This window comes from Silurus meridionalis, chromosome 6 (genome assembly GCF_014805685.1).
Source record: "Silurus meridionalis isolate SWU-2019-XX chromosome 6, ASM1480568v1, whole genome shotgun sequence".
In the NCBI taxonomy this organism is placed as follows: domain Eukaryota; kingdom Metazoa; phylum Chordata; class Actinopteri; order Siluriformes; family Siluridae; genus Silurus; species Silurus meridionalis.
This window is the reverse complement of record NC_060889.1, coordinates 8,885,500-8,901,371: the sequence shown is the minus strand read 5'-3', so window position 1 is coordinate 8,901,371 and position 15,872 is coordinate 8,885,500. Positions and strand designations below refer to the sequence as shown.

At 39.5% G+C, this 15,872-nt stretch overlaps 1 long non-coding RNA gene across 2 annotated transcripts in view; it reads left to right on the top strand.

Moving 5' to 3' along the window:
* Nucleotides 1-15,872, top strand: part of LOC124387623 — a 40,700-nt gene that overhangs the window by 4,067 nt on the left and 20,761 nt on the right. The gene's annotated exons all lie outside the window — the stretch shown is intronic.

The window sequence follows — 15,872 nt, the reverse complement described above, 5'->3', positions numbered from 1 at the left end:
GAAACCGAGGAAGAACAAAAAAACCCCAAGTATCATGGAAAAGAATAAAAACTAAAAGCGCACCCTAAGCGTTAGCGAACGCCGGTTTGGCTCGTTCGTCCAAACGTTTCCAAATTTAGGGGTGCGTTTTTGAATCTCCAAAATAGTCGCTGCCTCATCCTTTCATCTTTCAGCAGCACTAGTGTGTTAGCGGTAACATACACTCGTTGGAAGAACCCCTCCTCTGCATTCTTTTTTCCAGGCCAGCTTAACCTAAAACAGTGCTCTGTATTTATCTGGACCACCCTCTCAACCTCTCATTGTTCTGTGCTCCATAAGCGATGTGGTCGGCTCTCAATAGTACGGCGCACTGCAGACCGCTTTCATTGGTTTCAGATGGTTGTCTTTTAGCCAGTTAAAGCCACAGAGGAGGATCGCTTTTGACAGATGGGAGCAATGGAGTTATATCACAGTCCCGATAATGATTTAATTGGAGGGTTTTTTGATTTCCCCCAATCTTGGTCGAGTTCATCGAGAGGTCTGAATGTTTTTGATTGACTAAAAGAAAGCATTTCTTTTATAATGAGACGTTCACAATTACACTTTTTTTTTTTTTTTATAGCTTTCCAGCATTTCATCGTTGTCACAAAGGTTCTGTTCTTTCACTAGTCGGTTGTGTTTGACGTAAAGGCTTCTCACCCTTTCTAACGTGTGTGTAAAGACTTTTTATTGCTTGTGCTTCTGCCTGCCTATTGAGCTCCCAGTCAAGCTATAAGACTCATTCTAGATCAGCCATTCCAGAGAGCCTCCAGACCCTAAAATAACAAAGGAAATACAGAAACAATGGAAGTGTTTACAGCGTCCGGCACTTACATGGCTCGAACAGACGTATACATCAATGCGTTCTGATTTATGAAACGGAATACGGACAAAGGATAGAAGGTCTCTAGAGGCCATATGGGAGGTCATGTGGGTGCTTTGTGAAACAAGTGAAATGAAAAATGGATAAATGATGGGTAAATAAAAACCCCACCTGTTCTTCTCATATAAAATATCTTCGCTGCTAACGATATCTTAAACGAAACCGAAATCTCTTTAGAGTGCAGCTAATAAGTGCTTTCTACACTTTCGAGGAGTGTTTTTTAGACAGCCACATGTGGGCTCTTTCCAAAAGCTGGATTATTCCCTTGTCACGCTTTCCTGACACAGCACATGCAGGACCCTTTTTACTTCTCTGAAGCGTATGAGTGCCGGAAAGATAATATCTTTCTTCCAGCATTTAAATCTGTTCCAGTACCCACATACACACTCTGTACCACAAAAGTCTGTTTCATGTATGACCAGTTTATGCTTCACCATAGTATGTGAGTGAAAAAGGGAAGGATGTAAACGAGAAGAGAAGAAAGATATAAAGGAAGAAGTGGTATGGGGGGAAGAAAGAACGAGACAGTGGGAATATTTTTTTTTTTTATTATTTTTTTTTTTAGAAGACTTTTGGCTGAGGACCGAAACCGCATCACTGCCTTAGGCAGGGTGCCTGAATTTTGCTGGTTTCATTGCACTGCGCCTCATCCACAAAGCCGCCACTCAGGAGGCCAGAGACAGGCACGGCTTTGTGTGAGCTCGCTCCAGAGAGGGCACCTAACGAGGGTTTCGAACTCCGCTCGTACACCTTGGATAAAAGCGCGTAGCTGTATCAAGTGCGCTCCGGCTAAAAATATTGCGCGGCTCCCCGTTTAATTAGCACGACGTCAGGATTCCTTCTCAGGTTGTGATTGGGACTCGCATTCAACCGTGACAAATAACACGCCGTTGCCAATGAAAACTAGCGAAGAGGGAAGGGGCTTCCAAAATATCATCCTAGCCGTTCTTCTGGTTTTCTTTTTCATAAGAGAGTACAGGTACATTCTGGCAGGGATCTGTGGGAATTGTGGGTTTTCGCCTCTCAGAACGAAGAGGCAGCAAGCAGGGTTTTTTTTTTTTGTCTCGTTCGACCTATAAATGTCTGGAACATGTGATTTACTGTACAAGATCTCCATGGGCACCATGAGACAGTTTAACTCTGTTTCTGCCCTAAATCCATTGACTGGTGTTAATATGTAATGAGTAGCACATTAGTCTTGTCTAATGATTCTATAAGCTGCTTTTAATAATGGAAAGCTTTGTAGACCCCTTACATGCAGTCTTGACCACACTCTGAATAGGAAAAGAAATCCTAGATGGCGAGGAATCAATACGATACTCGCTTTTGAAGGACTCGCCGATAGAAGTCCTACACGGAGGCCATTTAGCAACGCGGTTTTCATTGTTTCGCATTGTTGCATTATTTAAAGAGAAAAAACGTGCAACATTATTCACGGATCGTGAAACATCTCTCCTTGACTTAACTTCGGTTAATGCCTTATTGCGTCGTCGAATTTAACCAGTGCGCTTTGCTACTATTACATCAGCTGTGTTTTGATTATCCTAAAAGGTAATAATTTCCTGTACAGTACTAAAGTTAACCATGCATATTAACTCTGCTCCTAAATGCATGTGAATGGGTGTGAGCACCAGGGAAACCAGTGCAATTGGTTATCCATTTTCTCACTGGTTATACATTTAAGCTGAGTGGGAAAGAGTAGGCTGTTATGACTACTACATAATAATATACAGTTCTCATTACATGGAGAAAAAGGGATTTTTTGTTTGTTTTTACACAGATTCATGAAACATGTGGACAAAAGTAGGGGGACACCGTACTTTTCCAGCCATACGTGGTTCTTCTTCAAACTGTTACCTCAAAGTTGGAGGAACACAACTGTATTAAATGTCTTTGGGTGCCTGAATATCTTAGTCGCATTGAAATTACCCTTTACTTGAACTTGAGCCAGTTCCATGGAAACGTGATTTACATGGAAGATCTTGAGTGGCCTGCTATAGAGCTCAATGAATTGGAACCCCAGACCTCCTCGCTCTACGTCAGTGACCTGACTTTACTAACACCCTTGTGGCTGAATGAACCCAAAACTCCACAAGCGCACACACTCAAAATCTTGTGAAACATCTTCCCAGAAGAGTGGAGGTTATTATAACAGCAAATGGGAACAACAATGTGGAATGGGATGTTCAAAAAGCACATAAAAATCTTATGGTCGGGTGTCCACAAACCTTTTGGCCATATAGTGTATTTACACATACGTTGATCTGATGTTATAACATACATATTATGTATATTATCTTCTGACATGTCTGTCTATGCATAATTCTTATCGCAAAGTATTTTGTATATACTATATATACCATATATTATTACCTACCGCACCTTCTGTACATTATTCACCCTCATCCCTGTATATATGGACCTCATACCTTATTTATTTACTGTTATTTATTGTAAATAATACTTATAATAATACTTATGCACTTCTGGTTAGATGCTAACTGCATTTCATTGGCTCTGTATATGTACCTTGCACAATGACAAAGTTGAAACTAATCTTATAAATATTTGACATGACCTGAATGTCCACTATTAATATTTGGGGAAATACCTTATAAATCGACCTTGTCAAAAACCTGTAACCGCTGCCCTAATACCGGTTTTATATTTAAATGTTGGTTTATGATGATTACTTTTATTAATAACTACGTTTTCATTTCTTCACAGAGGCACACCGGCTTGACAGAAATACGTGATTTAATATCTATGCCTCAAACATACCTATAACATGTACGTAGGCGATATCTGAGCTACGAATGAGAAGTACTAGTCTGAACAATTCTGTTTTTTATCGCTCGCAGCTACGAACACCTCTGCGTTTTTCGGGTGGGAGATCATACGAAGGAGCACTACCTGGAATGCATCCATCCTCAGGAAAAATCTTTTTTCCAACTTTTTTTTTTGTTGTTGTCATGTGGAAAATTTACCACAAAATAAAGTCAGTTTCATTTGTAGGGTGAGAGCCTACCGATGAAGCACATCATGATTTTGTCATTTTGTATGTGTATATATATATATATATATATATATATATATATATATATATATATATATATGTATATGTATGTATAGCCTTTTTTTTTTTTTAATTACTCAGGATTTTAGTCATCAGCGTCAGAACCCATTTCTTTGTAGCATGGACCGCTCTTATTTTCATTATATTTAGTTCTGAAATTTGTGCCAATTCAGATTGGTATTTCCCAGCTAAAGAGAAGCAGCCCTATTGAGTAATGCTTCCACCACCACGTTTCTGCGTGGGTAGATGATATGCTGTCTTATACCCCACAATTAGTTTGGAATGATTTAGTGCTTATATTTAACCACCTTACCCTTTAGCGCAGGCATGTGAGGAACGCTAGCGATTTCTGTCCCATGCAGGGAGTTACCAGTACCTGCCATGTGTTCTTGTAGTTCCTGACCTAAGTAAGGCACATTTCCACACCAACAAATATTAGACATACCTAAGCAACTATTGATAGCTTGTTTGCCTAAAATCTAGTCAAGTCAAGAGGCTTTTATCGTCATTTCTACTATACACAGTGGTACACAGTACACAGTAAAAACGAGACAACGTTCCTCCGGAACCCTGGTGCTACACTAAACAACAACAAGCTACATAAAGTGCATCGAGTGCAACCTAGTGCAAACAGTGCAGATGAAAAACAGTTCAGGCAGACAGTGCAGACAGAAAACACAAGACAACACAAGACAAGACACAAAACCTGAGATAGCGCCAACTAGTAAACCTACTGTATACTCTGACTATACAGTACTGTATGAGGAGAAGTGTAAAAACTACACCCGGGAGTGAATATAAGCAGACACAATGTAGTGCAAAAAACAGCAGCAGTCAAGAGGTGCAAAAGACAGCATGTAAACAGTGTAGTACGGTAAAGTATAAATAATAATAAATAATTAATTAATTTAAAAAATATATCTATTCCGCTATGGGGGGAAAAAAGCTGCCAAGTTGTTGTTAGTTATCTAAGAGAAGAGGTACTGTAGTTATATCGTTTTTTGTTTCGTTTTTTTGTCTCCACCACCTTCCACTTGTGAACTTTATCATCAACACAGGGCTTTTTCAGATGTGTAACAAAAGAACAGTCAGTATTGCCTTCACCATTCACAAGAGCTGAAATCAATGGGGGATCAGTGTGTGTGAGAGTAATAGTGTTAGTGCTGTTTGGTTTGGAGCAGTGGGTCAATAGAACGTTTCTCCCCTTACTGCTTCACTGTGTCAGCAATGTGGACTGATAGGAAGTAATTACAGGGGTCAGAGGTGAAGTGATTAGCAGTAATTATGGGTAGCAGGGTTGCCAGTTGTATATAGCCATTTGGACGAGGTCACTTTTTCTGTATCTGATTGACAAGATTGTCAATTGTGTGAAAGGGTGAACTGAAGATACTGTTTTCTGCTGCTCGAACGTTTCCATGTTGTGAAAAAATGCTGCGAATCCATAATCCTTTTTTGTGTGTCAGATTTCCTTCACGGATTCTGACCACACTGTATCCGACGCTATCAGGAATTCAGAGGCATGCAGGCGGACATTTCCGTTTCATGGCTCTTTTCACTTCGCCTTAAGATCGGGGACGAACCGGACCGAGTTTTTCCTATTTTTCCTGAAGATTGTTTATTCAGCAGCTTTTAGACGTATAAAGCCCACTTCCTTTTTTTTTTCTTTCATTTGTCATTCCAAAAGCAAGGTCAAGATTGTTTTCTGTACAGGATTAGAATTTACTCGATCCACTATACATACTTGTAACCGGAATAGGCCAAGTCAAGAATAGACTGAAGGTGCTGTGAAATTCCAGGAAGAGATGGAGAAAAACAGATCTCGTATCACATATCCTACAAACGAACATATATATCTCTTTGCATGCCTCCAATTCTAGCATTACAAGGCGTAGATGTGCAGCTGCCGTGGATATCCTGTACGAATTCTAACCGGAATGAATCGACCGGGTACGAGATATATTTCTGGGACAAACATTTGTCATATAGGCACCAGGGAAAAACACATTGGCATCTTATTTGCGTTAGAACCGTAAAAAAAAATGTGTTGGTTTTATTCGGTGAACGTTGCATTGTTTTTTTTGTTTTTTCCCCCCGAATACTTAAACGACGTTTATCACGCGAGGACTATATGTGCACTATAACAATATTTTTTTTCCTCACAAAATTAACAATATTTGAAGTACATTTTTGCTTCTACGCTGCATAGTATTTTTCACATTTCATCAATTTCACAGCAGGCTTAGTATTAATAGGGAATAAGCCATGAGAGGAATATTTATCAGGATGCCAGTCTACTTAAATTATGAGACCTTGTGGTTTGATGGTACCGGTACCATCCTGAAATTGATTATTTTTCCATAATAGCATATAATACAGCAGTGTCATGTACCATTTGTTAAAAAAAAGTCATGCTTTTTGACCGTCAAAAGTTTGTAACTTGTCTTATGGGTAACTGTAATCACAAAGTATGTTCAAAGACAGACTAAAACTACACCCCCTGGATGTTTTAATGGTGATGGAGGGGGAAAAAAAGTCATTCCGCTTTTCTCATGGCAGAAAGCACCGACATTGGAATGTCATGGATTAGGTCAAGTCGCTACCATTACACATCACGTTGCTAAAGAAATGATTCAAATAAGGACACACAATTACAGCACAATCGTTCGAATTGCTCTAAGTCAATCGACCGACCAGTCAGATTTAAGAATCGTAGAGGTCTGTGGTATAAAGATGTTTAAATATTCTCCATTTACTTACCAACAACCGTCTCAAAAGAGAGACCGACTGAAATGACCCTGTACAACGTTCACGCTGTAATCCTGCAAGAGGCTTATATAACGTCTGGCCAAGACACCGCTACTTATGCGTTTGATAAACTGAGTGTAAGATTGTTTAGAGACTCTGTTACAACAGATGAAAGTGATTTTGAAGTATTAAAGACTAGGAGAAAGAGACTTGGGTCACATTCAAGCCACCCACCGTTTTTCTTCGACCCACTATAACTTAGAGTGGAGGTTAGTCGCTCAGTAGACATTGTTTCTGTTTGTGGTTAACCACAGAGTTGCATGCATGGGATGGCGACGGAATGAAAGACAGACATGATTCCCTTTTTACATGGTTAAGTAAAGGGAAATAACACTTTATGTGCTTTGGGAATGAGATTTTCTGCTAACACATCTGAGCCAAAAATATCAGCAGACACCCCTAAGAATGAAAGTGTACTAAATGTCTTCTTCTTTTTTAATTATTATTATTTATATATTTTTTACAATATCGCCATTTGCTAGTGATTTTGTTTCTGTTCTGGTGCCTTTTTCAACAGTGCAGGTTGGATAAACCAGGGCTTACTGCCCTATTCTGCATACATGAGCTCACAGATAGACGCGGTTGATCAGTTGGCGCTCTGATGGACAGTGAGGAGAGAATGCGTCATTCCATCCCCATCAGAAAGCATGACGCGATCAACCATCAATCTTTCAGGTATAAAGAGAGTACCTGAAAATCACATTTTAGCAAAGTCCGATTAAATCTTATTTGTCACCTACACATTCATACAGAGTACATGTAGTGCAATGGTTTTTACGATTGGAAATAGAAATAGAATAGACTTTTACAATTTAAAAGTCACCAATTCCAATGGGACTCGAGTAAAAGTTTGAGTTTCTGATTTTAATAGTATGGTAATCCCCTGCCCCTGGTTTTATCGCGGACTAGCATTTGCCACATAACTACAATAGACCAAAAAAAGTATAGGGAATTGTTTTTATGGAGTTTTATGTTGAAATAATGAAATGTATTAATAAAAAATATAATTATGAATTATAAAATGAAGGAATATGTTAATACAGTACAGTACTGTATACTTAAAATAGCTATCGCGAGAAACGGGGGATTACTGTACCTGAGTATTTTACTCATTTTGACCGTAGGCTCAAAGAAGCACAAGACACATGTTGGTGAAAAGCCAAAAACAGTTTTATTTCCTAAAATACAAATGAATTTTACACCTTAACACTGCATTAACCAACATCACAATTACAGCCAGAATGAAACAAAGATTAAACAAGTCAGTCCAAAAAAAAAAGACAGTAGTGAAGCAATCAAAAAGGGATCTTCAATTACCAAATAAAATGACAGCATCATGTCACTTTAGATCTTTTTAGACTGAACGTGATTCCAGCAGTGCTACAAAAGTCACTCACAGGCAGTAGATGTTGTTAGGGGAGTGTTGAGCCCTAATGACATCATCAACAGAGGTGCGATTGGTAACATACAGGACCACATGTTGCATTTGATCTTCTATCACTGCACACCTCAACAACGATGAACTGAACCGTAATAAATGGACATTCGGTGCCACCCAGATGAGGATGTGGTTCCCTGTTGAGTCTGGTTCCTCTCAAGGTTTCTTCTTTTTGCCATCTCATGGAGTTTTTCCTTACCACAGTCTTCATTGGCTCATTCATTAGAGACAAACATACAGCAACAGTAAATTTACTCAAATCCTTTACACCACAGTTACAGTATTTGTTTTATAAATGGTTCTACCTAGAACCTTTTCTGAACAAAAATCCTCTGTTGCAGGATACATCAAACTTTGCCAATGAACACTTTTAACGTTTTTGGACAGAGCTTGTTTCCTAAGAGTGCATTTGTTTAAGATGACCGGTAGCTCAAATAAAAAAACAACCCAGGGTTGAGTTTGCTGGCTCGGATCCAGATTTTGGCACTTCATGGAATTGCCTGTCCAGCTTGTGCAGCTTTAGGTTGTGATGACGGTGCAGTGTAGGATATCTGATCACATCATCCGCTCCTCCTTAATCAAATTGAGTGATGTATATGTGTCAGGCCAGGGAGGACACTATGGCCTAGTGCCACTGTTGCCTTGGGCCCAACTGACAAGCTCATAAAACACATCTGTTACATACTCACCAGCTTGTGAAAGTTTAGGACGTGCTGTGTAATAGGCTTCATTCACGTTCCGTTTATGGCGGCCCCCTCCTCACCAAATCGAGATTAAAGCTGCAGCCAGGACGTCCATAGCTATAATTCTATCTGCGGAGTGTCGGAAGCAGCCGAACGTGTAAGCAACGACCTGGAAAGCCACATCTAATTTTATAGAGTCACAGTTTGAAATAGATTTGAATCGCCCTGTCTGTGGCGGAACAGGTTTGTTTGGAGTGTCATTAGTATTACGAATGTACCGTCTGTTTGTTTTGTAAATACAGTCCTTTTAATTAAACCTAATTAGCGGTTTGATCTCGTAAAGATATTTTTTGCTTGTACATAGAATCTTTTTATCAATGCTAGTAAAATATTGTGTTATACATATAATTTCTTGTACAGGAAGGAAGAATCTTGCTGACTCAGAAGCTCTAGTAAACTCCGGATGACCTTTTTTTGAAAAATAAATAAATTCCCAATGCTAACATATATTTCATCCAGACGTCTTTGAGTTGGACTTAGCATCCAAGGTCAAAGCCGGACGCGAACATGACTTTCACAGCGTTTTTGCGTCGCGACAAATAAATCGCTGATGCAACAGGACCACAGCCTTTGCTTACCCTCATCATGACAATGAACATCTGTCTTACTCCAGTGAAGATTTAGCACCAGCAATAAACATGCAGCAGTAATGCAGTCTTGAAGCTGTTACTACACTACTGGGCCATCGAGACAAAAGGAACAATACAATCGTTTGTATTGACTGATGGACTTTCTGAGCGGTGTGTATTGTGCTAAATTTACTGACATGCGTTTTTTACGATGACGTGTTCAGATGTTTCCTGTCGTTGATAAGCTGTAACGGCGCAGCGCCGGCGTGTGAGAGCTTCGGAGAGGTTAAGGAGTCCCGATGTTATCCTCACTGAGCTGTCAGGCCGTCCTGCTGTGACAGGGGGTCATGCTGTTTTAATGACAATGTCGGAGCCCATTATATCCAATGCACCATGCTTAGGGTCAATTATGCCTACTACTCCTTTCCTATTTTCAGGAGCTCTCATTGACCTGGCAATGTGTGTGGGGGTACGTTTTTAAAAATGTCCCCACAAAACGTCCTTTCAAAGAACGGAATATCTGTCAGTTTTGATCTTGTAGGGATATTTGTTTCCACTCATTTGTACGGCCCATTGGAGAGATTTCTTTTCTTACACAAACACTGGACCTGCAATAATAATCAGCTTAAGGTCCTCATAATGCTGGTAAGGCAGACAAGTGTGTGCTAAAAAGCCGTCATGAGCTGTTAAATGGGAAAAGCAAAAGCACTATATTCCACAAGATAACTTGCTCTTGCCCACAATGCAAACATTTTCATGGATTGCATTTGACTGTGCTTCAAAGTGTATTTTCATGCACACACACATTGATAGAGGTCTTGCGTATCCACGAACTGCATGTGAGGACATTGATGAATGTGGCTTTCAGTGCAGAATGTGCAAGCAATTATCAGTCGTGTGGCTGGAGGGTGGGCTTCCTGGTGAGCCTGCCCATGTGGTACACAATTGTCAGGGTTGGGGTTAGAAAGCCCAGATAGATTTTTTTTTTATTTTTTTATTTTTTTATTACAAAGTCTGAAAACTTTGTCTTTGTCTCAACAGAAAGGCTTGTTGTCTTGCCATAAAGAAAATCGCATTCATCTGTCTACTTGTGTCTGTACAGTTCGGTTTTGATAATGCTGAGAATGTAAAGTTTGTTCTAGATCTTTGTTCCATTTTTTTTGTATAGCATTCTTTGAACAGTCGACATTGTCACAACGAAGTATAATAATTCCAGAATTCCAGATATAAATGTATCCACGTTGAGGAAGCCAGAGGTGACAATGACGAGGAAAAATTTCCTGACATTATTGAAGAAACCTTGAGAGGAACCAGGCACAAAAAGGAACTCGTCCTCATCTGGGTGACACCGGATGGCGTGTTTATTAATACTTTCCATTCCATAAGCATATAAAGGCAAACCGTGCAACTGTGTAACCAGGAAATTATGGACAAAACTATGATTGTGAGAATCAGTCATTTCCGAGTTTTGAACTGTTGGTGGAACTGTTTCTAGCCTTCGTAATCCAAGGAGAAAATCCACAGCCATTGTTCATTTGTGTTCCTATATACAATAATCTCATGGTGATGTTGAGGCTGTACATTGAGTGCCCTCCTTATCAGCAGTGAGTGGTACTGAGGTGATGAGAACTCTTAACAGAAGTAGGGCATCAGGATGGATCAGGCAGGTCCAGAGAGGCATGTTGAGGGGGTGTGAGGTGTAGGGGGGATGGGTAAATAATGGTTAAAGGAAATGTACACCGTGTCTTTGTTTGAAGGTCAATACAGAAAATTTGTGTTTGTGGATGCAACATTCAAAACCAAATCTACAAATTTACTGCTACTGCTCAGTTCCCTGGCCTTCATAATGAGCTCTTTCTTGGGATATGACTTAGCAATCCATGAATGCAGGTAGTGGAATCACTGGGATGTGTGACATGGGCATAAATACAGGCAGCCTGAACATGCTTTACTGATAATATGAGGTTGACAATAGGAGATAAGGCTATTAGAGAGCATACACAGGAAACAGCCGTAACAGCAGCGCTTTGTAGTTTGTGTACCCAAGATGCCGACCGTTCCTTATCTTCAAGATATACGACAGATTTCCTGCTTTCCCTTGGCACCCATTCAGCGTTTGAAATGCGGCTGGCATTAAAACAAAACTTGCGGAGGAAGGAACAACCTTATAAGGCTGTTGGATTTGTGCCAGTATCCGTTACTCATCGAAACAGAGAGCAAGTCAAAGAGTGTCGGGTGAGAAAATGACCTCCGCTCCAGAAACTTTCACAACAACCAGGAAAAAACAAAAAAAAGAAACAACACATTTGTTAAATACTACAATATCTTAACTGGGGAGATTGAGTAAAGTATAATTAATTAACCAATTCATTAGCAACCAATTCATTTCTGGACTGATTGAGCCTAAGATTATTATTGGAGCAATGTTTTAGGATTTCCAAAAAGCAGTGCTTTTAACATTAGATTAAAATATAAATAAATAAATAACCAATTTTTCCAAGACTTTATACCTCATAGTTCTGTAATTTTGGAATATGTGACTAAGCAGCCCACAGAAGCTAGTGCATTCTGCTGCTGCAGAAAATCCTTGAGCTTTCTTGGCTCGGGTTTTATACGGGATATCCTATTTTAATAGCTCCAGCTGCAGAGAGAAATCTTTTCATTTGAAAGCTCCTTGAGCATGAGCCATGAGGTCAGCTGTGTTTAATGGCTCGAGTTTGAACTCTTCTCCATCATTCCCTGTATTGTTTACTTGCCCTGACCTGTCTGACTCGTGAACCTGATGCTCAGTCTGTCACCAAATTCCATTTTTTTTTGGTCTTAAAACCTGTGAAAATGTCGTTTCTACATTTCAAATAACAGCAAGCTCGTCTCTCCATAATGGCATCCCACCCCCACGTTCGTCTTCTCCACATGTCGAATATTTCCTCGAAGTAGGACCCAGCCTAGCAACTTGAGACCAGATCAAAGAAATGTGTCAAGCATCTGGAGCTGCAGCCGGAGGGCATGCCTGCACACACCTCCTGTAACGCACAATCACACGGCCCCCATCTCACACGGGAATCTCTGACAGCGCGGTCGTCCCGTACACGTCTACCGCATGCTACTATACGGAGGCCTGCATACTCATTATAAAATCTCCTCGCGCATCAGATCGATGTCACTCTCGCGTTAAAGACTCCCATCTCTCGAGGATAACGAAGTCTGATACAAGAGTGTTGTTGCAATATCTTATCTGGAATTTAAACTTAGGCAAGGCTGTTTACGCAGGTGGTCGTTCTCTAGTAAAGGCGAATCGCTAACGGAGGCTTTTCAGCTTGATATACTTTTCCTCGTCAATTTTAAAATATCACAATAAATAATTTCATCATCCGGAGTTGCCTAATAAAGGCAGGAAAAACGAGCATTTCCACCATTTAAAATGTAAAGATTCTCAGTATAGAGTGTCAAAAAGCTAAACCATCAGCACAGGTTCATTTGAGAGCGCGTGTTCTATGCAAGGGTGCGGGTCTTCCAGGCAGTTTCAGTGAATATCGGAAAGTTCAATCACCTTTACAAATCACTATAGTTTCACATTCCGGTTCGCTCACCTCACAATTTGCTTAGGGTGTGTGTAGGCGGGTGGTAAAAGATTTTTATTCCCCTTTTTTTTTTTCTTCTTCCTGCAGCAATGCTGGTAGTGTTAAGATTCCTGTTTTCACTTATGTTAGAGCAGTTGTTGTCTCATCAGCCTCTCTTCTTAATCCTAATGTTGATTAGACACAAAAAAAATAGATATAGACGATTTGGGAAAATGTGCTCAAATTGGTGTCTCCTTCCATATCGATAAACATGTTCAATACACATCTATACGCTCTAACCTGCTAATTTGGTTGATAAGGGAAACTTAAAGGTGGGAAACCGGGGGAGTAAATGCTTCCCTCTTTTCTTTTTATTCCAGGGGGGCTGCTAGACTTCCACATGTTCCGAACAGAAAGACTCACTAGCTATGACTCCAAAATTATTGGCACCCTATTTGGAAAAAAAAACACTCTCATGAGCATCAACTGTATAACCAATCAATTAGAGAGTAACTCGCACATGTAAACACACACACCGTCAGACAATGGAAGGAAACTGGAGTATTTCAGTTAGGGGATTCTTTTTTATAAATAGTTTACAAAATATAAATATACTGCTTTTCCTGGGTTAAATATATAACCTCCACGTAACTGGAGTTGATCCAGTACTTTACATGGTTCATACTTCCTAACAAAAGAACTCGATACAATTAGACTGAAAGAACCTTCCTCTAAAAACAGAAAAATAGATGATTTTTTTAATTTATTCATTTTTTTTTTTGTATCATTTTTCTCTTAAAAGGCTCACAAGGTTTTTCTGTGCTGTGGACGAGACACCACAAATGCAATCATGTCTCAAAACTTCTCTGTCCAAACCAAGCCACTTTTTTAATTCAATAAATTTTGCCATTTTTGTGCACGTGTCTAAGTCTTTAACACCAGATGTAGCGCAATTTACATCATTTCACAAGCTTGTGTCCAAATATAGTTTTGCTGATGTGACACGTTTCACTGAAATGAGTGAAAAGGCAGCGGTTTGGGATTTTATCCACAGTGTTTCTGCTGTTTGGGTGCATTTGATATTGTATGAATCGCAGTGTATTAAATATATTTCTATGCTTTTTTTTTGTTTGTTTTTTTTGTAGAACATTTGAAGTGAAAATTAAAATACAAAGTGAGTGTCAAGCGACTGTCAACTTGTTGGTCGATCAGAAACTACCCACCATTTAAGCTATACAGGAAAATGCCTACCACACTTTTAGGTAATAAACACCAAAAGTAATTATACACTTGGTTGCACAGATATTTCCTGGTGGCTATATGTACTGACGCTATATAAGAAATGTGGGAAATGGAATTTATGGCTCACTGATGTGATTATTTTCTAATAAGGTTAAATATTAGTTTTGTGGGCACTCGTGTACCTACATGTACAAAGAATGAACTGAAAGCTTATATAAGCTTTACTCTCATCATTCACAAAGTTGCCCCTCCTACGTGATTAGCAAAACTATGCATTCATGCTTACAGCATGTTCTTTGTGTTTGTGCAGCCGGGAAAGTGAAGACAATGTTCTTTTTTTTCCCCGACTTTGCCACATATCTCTAGACATATACTGTAGTTTCTGTTTCGTCTTATTACAAAATATATATATATATATATATATATATATATATATATATATATATATATATTTAAAAAAACACCATTCTGTCACAACTTGAGTGGGAAATGTGCTAGCAGAGTTTCGTAATCGATTTTCATTCAGCTGTTGAAGAAAGTTACAGCAGGTTTAACTGCAGTCAGTGTACAAATGAATTAAATTAATTTGAAGGTTGAATCTGTTATGGCTTGTACTAGTATTTCATAATGAGTCATTTGAAAATTTATCCCCATTTGCTATTACAATAACTTCCACTTTTTATGGAAAGATGTTCCCCTAGGTTTGTAGTGTTGTAATGGGGATTTAGGTTCAATCTCCCACAAGAGTCAAAGCTCTATAACAAGCCATTCAAGATCTTTCACTCCAACCCATGCAAATCATATCTTCATGCAGCTGACTTTGTGGACAGTGGGGAATTGGATTCTATTACATTCAAAGACATCTCATACGGTTACGTGGCTCCAACTTTGTGGTACCATTTTGGGAAAGAACCACATATAAAAGGAAAAGTCAGGTGTCCCAATACTTTTGTTTATACAGGGTATCTTCATTCAAGGCAAATTTGATCGACGTGAAGCAGGCGTATTTCTGCTTCTAAATACACGTGGGGGGTGTAACAGGATTTGGATATATTAGGAGGAAAGCGTTAATAAAATGTTGGAATGAGCATTTCTGCAGTTTAGTAGAGTGTCAGTTTGTGGCCAGCTGCTCAGTTCAGCCTGCCATGAATGCTGAATAGTGAGGGGTAGATAATGACCCATAATCTTCCAGTTACATAACCGGCACACTCGCGCTTTCTTTTGATTTGATTGGATATCCCCGAAAGCTGGTCGAGCCGGTGATTTCCCACAATAACAAAGCCAGCTTTGCCCAGTTCAGTAGTTGAACAAATGTTCTAGTATATCTCAGTGAGATGGGCAACTGTGTTATTGTTTCCACGGTTTCTACTAGGTATGAATCTGTACTCTCCATTTTGCTCACTGTGTACATGCCATTGTTTGGTCACGGGAGCCGAGTATCATGTGTGGTGCAGCGGTTTACTGTCGTCAGTGATGAGAGATGCGATCCATGGCAAAGCTGTGGAGAACTGGAAAAGTTTAGATGGCAGCATCTGGAC